The sequence below is a fragment of the Trichechus manatus genome, unplaced genomic scaffold (genome assembly GCF_000243295.1).
Source record: "Trichechus manatus latirostris isolate Lorelei unplaced genomic scaffold, TriManLat1.0 scaffold00031, whole genome shotgun sequence".
NCBI classification, from domain to species: domain Eukaryota; kingdom Metazoa; phylum Chordata; class Mammalia; order Sirenia; family Trichechidae; genus Trichechus; species Trichechus manatus.
The window spans coordinates 10,979,071-10,985,375 of record NW_004443967.1 but is presented as its reverse complement, the minus strand read 5'-3'; positions in this window follow the sequence as shown (position 1 = coordinate 10,985,375).

The window sequence follows — 6,305 nt, the reverse complement described above, 5'->3', positions numbered from 1 at the left end:
TTTTTTTTTTAACTGTTTATGAAGTATATCTGATACTTACAGCCTGTGAGGCTGTATTATTAGTATCCATCAGGACTATTCTTTTCATCTCCATTTTACAGACTCAGGGGTGTAAAGCTAATAGGTGGTTTAGTCCAGGGTTTGTGATCGCAAATCTACTGTTCTTCCCCTCGTGTCCAGCATCTAATGGCTAATCCTCTACTTCTGTTAAGTTGTATGTGTTCGTTCAGTTCCTCCAAAGGCTGACTCCAATATGGGCTTCGCTGTGCAGGAGCTGTATGAGGGAAACACCCGGGAAGGAAAATGGCGGGAGCCGGAGGAGGCTGGGAGAGCCCGCCACGCAGGTCTGACCCTCATGAAGGAGGCGGAGAAGGAAGGGAGGCTGGGTGGCAGAGACTGTAGTGCAGTTCCAGGAAGGTTTCAGCAAGACCAACAGGAGTCCTCAATCCAAAATCTTGTGTAAGTGGAGTCCCGCATCTGGCAAGAATGGGCCTGCCTAGTGTCCCTGATGTGCTCCGTCGTGGGCTGGGAGCAGCCCGTGGGAAATGTGTCAGAATAGAACTGTGCTCCTTAGGGTTTTCAATGGTTGGTTTTTTGGAAGTAGATCACCAGGCCTTTCTTCCGAGGTGCCTCTGAGAAGATTTATTCAGGAGAGACATTTCCTCACTCCTCCAGAAGTAACAGCCTTGGAGAAAAGTTACAGCATGAAGGAAAGAGCATCTTTCTTTGCAGCTCTCACCAGCGAAAGCAGTAGTAGGGGAGGCCTCCCATGTTCCCACCTCCGTGTAACTCTGGGAACACGCAGCCTCCTGTCTACCACACCCTCCAGAGAGTCAGGCGAAGCTCATTTTTGTAGCAAGACCAGATGCTGCTGCCCTTGGAATAAACTCAGCAGTTTTGCTGATTTTCTCTTCTTGATGAAAATTTAAACACAAGAGCCCAACTGAGTGGCTTCCTTTGTTGTTTCTGATAATGGCCTTGAGCAGGAGGAAGGAAGAGGCCTTGGACGTCTGAGGGAGGGACTAATTTGAAATTATCCACTGAAGCTGATGACAGTGCTGGGGCTGGAATATGAATCTAAGAATTCTAAGACGTTTGGCCAGACTTCAGCAGAGTAGTTCGTGCCCACTGTGTCCGATGTTTCGCCACCCTCGTTCTTCCCGACTCCTTGCACTCTGCCCTCGATTGCTGTTCCTCTCCTGAAATTACTCTCTGGAAGGTCACGGACAACAGCCTTTCCTCGGTCGTCTGTGGGTCCCTCTCTGTGAGGTGGCTCCGCTGACCACCGCTTCCTTCCCTTCCACTCGCATCTTCACTGATGTTTTTCTGTTTGCTTCCTACTTCTTGGTAGTTCCTTTCTGCCTCCTTCACTCACCGCTCATCTTTCTCTCCCCAAAGACAGGAACTCTCACGGCTCTGCCCTCAGCCTCGAGCGCTTAATAAATGTTAGCAATTATTATGATCTTTAAAATTCGAGAGATTTTAGATTTTCTTGAAATATCAGTTCGGGTATATGGGATAACGGACATGTCTGGCAGGCACTGTGAGTAGGGATATGCAAGCTCCATTTTGCCAAGGACCCCACCAGCCTGCTGTGCTCAAGTATGTGGCTGCATGGTCCCTCAGCCATTTAGTTTCTAACTCTGGCTCTGAGGTAATTTTTGGTTTCTCCCTCTCCCTTACTCCTAGCCCTCCTCCCACAGGATTCAGCCTTGACTTACCTTATTTATCTTTGACCTTATGCACTCTCCTCCATTCTCATTGTTATTCCTCCCAAATCAAGGATTTCTTTCCTTATTAGACCTTTACAACCGCTGCTACTCCTCCTCACTGTGATCCTCTCTAAATTTTTCTCCCAGAAACATCTTCCTGAGGTACAACTCTTCTCATGTCACTCCCTGTGAGAAAACCTTCAGGTCAGCCCATTGTCTGGTGAATGTGTTATAACTTCCGATGCCTGGCCTTCCAAAGCCCTACTAGAGCCACAACTCCCCTTTCTAATTTCTCTCTTCCTCTTCACCCCCATGGCCCCTATGATATATGTAGGGGGCAGGAGGGATCATGAGCAGTGTCTATGGCTCTAAAGTGGAAGAAAGCAGAGGAGGAGCTCACGGAGATGAAGAGTAGGGTCACGCGGTCCCCTTCAGACAAGATGCTGTGGAGACCACATTGGCGCCTTTAATCAGGAAGAGAGGATTTCCTCTCATTTCTTCTACTTCCTTCAGTACATTTGCAATAGCAACAGCCTCCATGAAATGACCTGGTCACCCCTGTGCAGCCCTTCCCAGTGTGCCCCAGGTCACAGGAGCTGCATCCTGCAGTCATGACCCACTGCAGCGTGCAAGGGGACCCACATTTCCAGCGTGGGTAGAGACCCCCAAAAGGCTTCCGTCCTCTCAGTCTGGGACAATCTCCAGCTCTCTTCCTAGGTTCAGCCCCTCCTCAGGTGAAACTCGAAGGCCCTTCCTTCCCTCCAGGTACCTGGTGTGACAGCCTCTTGGACAGTTGGCCACACAGCCCAGAACTTTCCTGACATGGGTTGAGAGCGGGCGTTAGTCATCCGTTTGCCCATTGTTTTTTTTAATATTCTTTGATAAATTTTTCACTTTTTGTGAAATTTTTTTATTTTTTATCATAGTAAATATTTATGTAACATTTCAACATCTTTTACACGTACAATTCAGTAACATTAATTACATTCATCCTGTTGTTCAACCATCACCATGAGCCATTTCCAAATTTTTCCCTTTTTGTTTTAATAAGTAGCTCATGCTGTTATAATAAAAAAGAAAAGGAGAGAGCTGATTTAGGATTCGTGGTTTTCTCTGTGTGCCTCAGTTTCCTTATCGGTACAATGGGGATGAGGCTAGAAGCTGCCTCCTACGGCCGTTGTGAGGACTCATTGAGTTAATATTTGGAACGTGTTTGGAACCAAACTATACCTATTGCTGTTGAGTCCATTCAACTCAGAGTGACCCCACAGGACACAGTAGAACTGCCCCATAAGGTTTCCAAGACTGTAATATTTATGGAAGCAGACTGCTACATTTTTCTCCTGTAGAGCAGCTGGTGGGTTCAAACCGCTGACCTTTTGGTTAGCAGCCAAGAGCTTAACCACCGTGCTGCCAGGGCTCCCCACATTTGGAACAATGCCTCGTGTATTGCAAGCACTGTCAATGTTGGCAACTTTTGCCTATTACTACTACAGCTACTATTCCTATCATTGTGATTTATTTTACTGCCGTTCCCAACAGGCTTCTCTTCCTCTCCTTCTCCTCCCCTTGGCCCCCTTCGTCATCCTTCTCTGCAGCTAAAGCACCCCTGGGCTCCCAGGGGCTTCCCAGACTCCTCACCCAGTGCTTCCCACCCCCATCTGCCCTGTCTCCCATTCCTTCCACCCCTGAGCTAGACATCTCCCAGCAGATGAGGCGAGCATGTTACTCAGCTGGGAAAATGGCAGCTCCAGGGAATGAGAAAGGCAGGAGAGGTGCTTGGCCAACTCCATTTGGATGCATTGAATTCAAGGAACTAGTAAGATATCTAAGTTGAAATATCAGAAACACCATTGGCATTGCACAGTGTGGAGCCCTGGGAAAGAGAATGCTGGGGATAGAACAATGTACCTAGATCGGCTCCCTGGGGATAGTCAGCAGACAGACGTGACGATGAGCCACCCACATGCCCTCTGCCTTGGAAAAGTCTCTGCAGGGATGAGCTCCTCTGTTCCAGCCCTGCCTCTGCCTTACAAACGGCACCAAGGAGCATCCTTCTCCACCCTGAGCGCGTCTTTCCACAGGTAGAAAGGGCGGTGTGGGTGCTTCTCTCTGCTCTTTGCTTCCAGGTCTCTGCTTGTGTCCTGGAGGCATTCTCGCCAGTCTCCTCCTCTTTGATCCAGAGTGGTCTTTCCTTTCTTCTTTTGAAGCTTTACCAGCTCAGTTCTAGAATTTCAGCCCCAGCTGCGAAGGCCACTGAGCATCAAGTAACGCAGGGACTCCCAGCCCTCTCGTGGAAAGATGAAAAGGAAACAGACAAGGGAAGAGAGGGAAGGAAAAACTCTGGAGCTCGCACAAGAAATACGGTTCAAATGGGAGTTTGTGATTCATCGCACACATCCTGGCTGGAAGAACCGGGATTCTTCCTCTGAGTTCAAGAGTGCCAGTTCTCATAGCCAACATGAGACACAGAGGGTGCTATTCGGTGAGTATATTGCACGTGTTTTGCAATTTTGGAGGGGTTTGGTCAGCCTGCATTTAACTGTATTCAACTCCTAGCTCCCTGGGAGGACTGAAAGCGCTCAGCAGGAAGTTGAACTGAGTCACACCAGAGTTCCCACTCCTGTCTCACCACTTCCTGGTTGTGAGATCATGTCTTGGGATGTTCTTCCACTTTTCTGAGTCTATTTCTCTAGTCATGAAATGGGGGTAATCTCCACCTTACAGGGGTCTTCGGAGGATTTGATATGATAATATTATGGGATGATATCTAGCACAGTACCACAAACATAGGAGGTACCCAACAGCCGGGACAGCCATGTACAGCTGCACGGGTTGTGCACTGTGCAAACCCAGGGGTACCATTCACATAGTCTCTTCATAATCATATGCAGTGGCCTCCCCAACCAATGTCCGTTCCCCCTGGTAAGAACAGGACTGGTCAGCGTCTCATTCTGTTGTGTGTGGGCTTGCTGTGAGTTGGGGGCTGACTCAGTAGCTAACAACAAGAGGGGACAGTAGATAAAAGATAAAGTGAAAAGATTATAGAGACCACAGATGTATTAAAACAATAAATGACGCGGTTTTGCTTCCTTTACTTGCTGAAAGGGGGTCCATTTGTTCATCCACTCAACATTTAATAAACACTTACGAAGTGCTAGGACTTCTAGGCCCACAACAGGTGTTTCTGTCTCACTTCTGTGGAACACAGTTCTTTTAAACCCTGTGGACCTGTTGTCTTCACCCCGGAGTGAAAACGAAAAGGTGTTTCTACCCAAGAGCGTATTACTGGCATCAAGGCCTCATTTCTGAAACTCCTAACCCGTGCCTCTTTCCCCAATCTGTGCCCAGTCTGTCAGTCCTCAAGGGACACTTCTTTAGTGTTTAGTGATAAGAGAGTTTTGGGGACACTGTAGAATCTCAGCTTCAGGGCAGCTTGCAGGAATCAGCACTGCTTTACATCTGCAGAGCTGATACTTCTGTGAGCCTGGCCCTCTGCACTGGCTCCGTGATTATTCTGAAAGCTTTGCTACTGTCAGGAGAGGCCAGCAGTCAGGACCTGCCTTTTGGGCATCAGTTGAATGTCTGGAAAGTGAAAGTAAATAATACATTTTGGAAGAAGGCTTCTGTTCTCTGGGAGATAACGATACGTTATGAAATTTCTGCCTGGACCTGCCTTTTAGGCATAGAAAAGTATTGACAATATTTATCTTCCATTTTGTACATGTTCTTCAAAATCAAATATACTGTTAACATGTTGTTGCTTGCTGTCTGTCTCAATTGCAATGCACTTATAAGACCGATAATTTTTACCATTAATATAAGACCTTTAGTTTTCATTTTCACTGGTTTTTATATAACAATTTTAAAATGCAGTAAAGGGTATTAATATGCACCGATGTAGAAAGAGGAAGACAGTACCAACATCCAGCTGGTGATTGGCAGGGAGTACCACCTGGCAATAGCTCAAAAGTTTTCCTTGCCAGCTGATGCACAGAAGTTCTGATTTGGGGTTTGTTAGGGAGCCCTGGTGGTGCAGTGGTTAAGGGTTTGGCTGCTAACCGAAAGGTCGGTGGTTTGAACCCCCCAGCTGCTCGTGGGAGAAAGATGCCTTGGAAACCCTGTGAGCAGTTCTATTCTGTCCTCTAGGGTGACTACGAGCTGGAGTCAACTCGACGGCAATGGCTTTTTATGGACTGAATGGGAACCCACCCCCCCCAAATTGTGTTGAAGGCCTAACCTCTGTACCTGCAAATATGACCCTGTTTGGAAATAGGGGGCTTCTTTTGTTGTGTTAATGAGGTCCCAGGGGTGTAGGGTGGGTCCTAATCTAATCCCTTTTGAATGTTGTCTTATAAAAACAGCAGAATAGATACAGTGCCACACACAGGGCAGGGAGACAGATGCCAGGTACTAGGCAAACTTCTGGAAAGTTTAAAGCAAGATGTTGACAGTAGTACATATCTTGTGATATATATATTATAAAGCTGATAGGAACATAAATCAGGGCAGCTGCTGTGGAAAACAGTTTGGCGGTTTCTAAAAAAGTTCTACATAGAATTACCATAGGGCCAGCAATCGACTCCTGGGTAT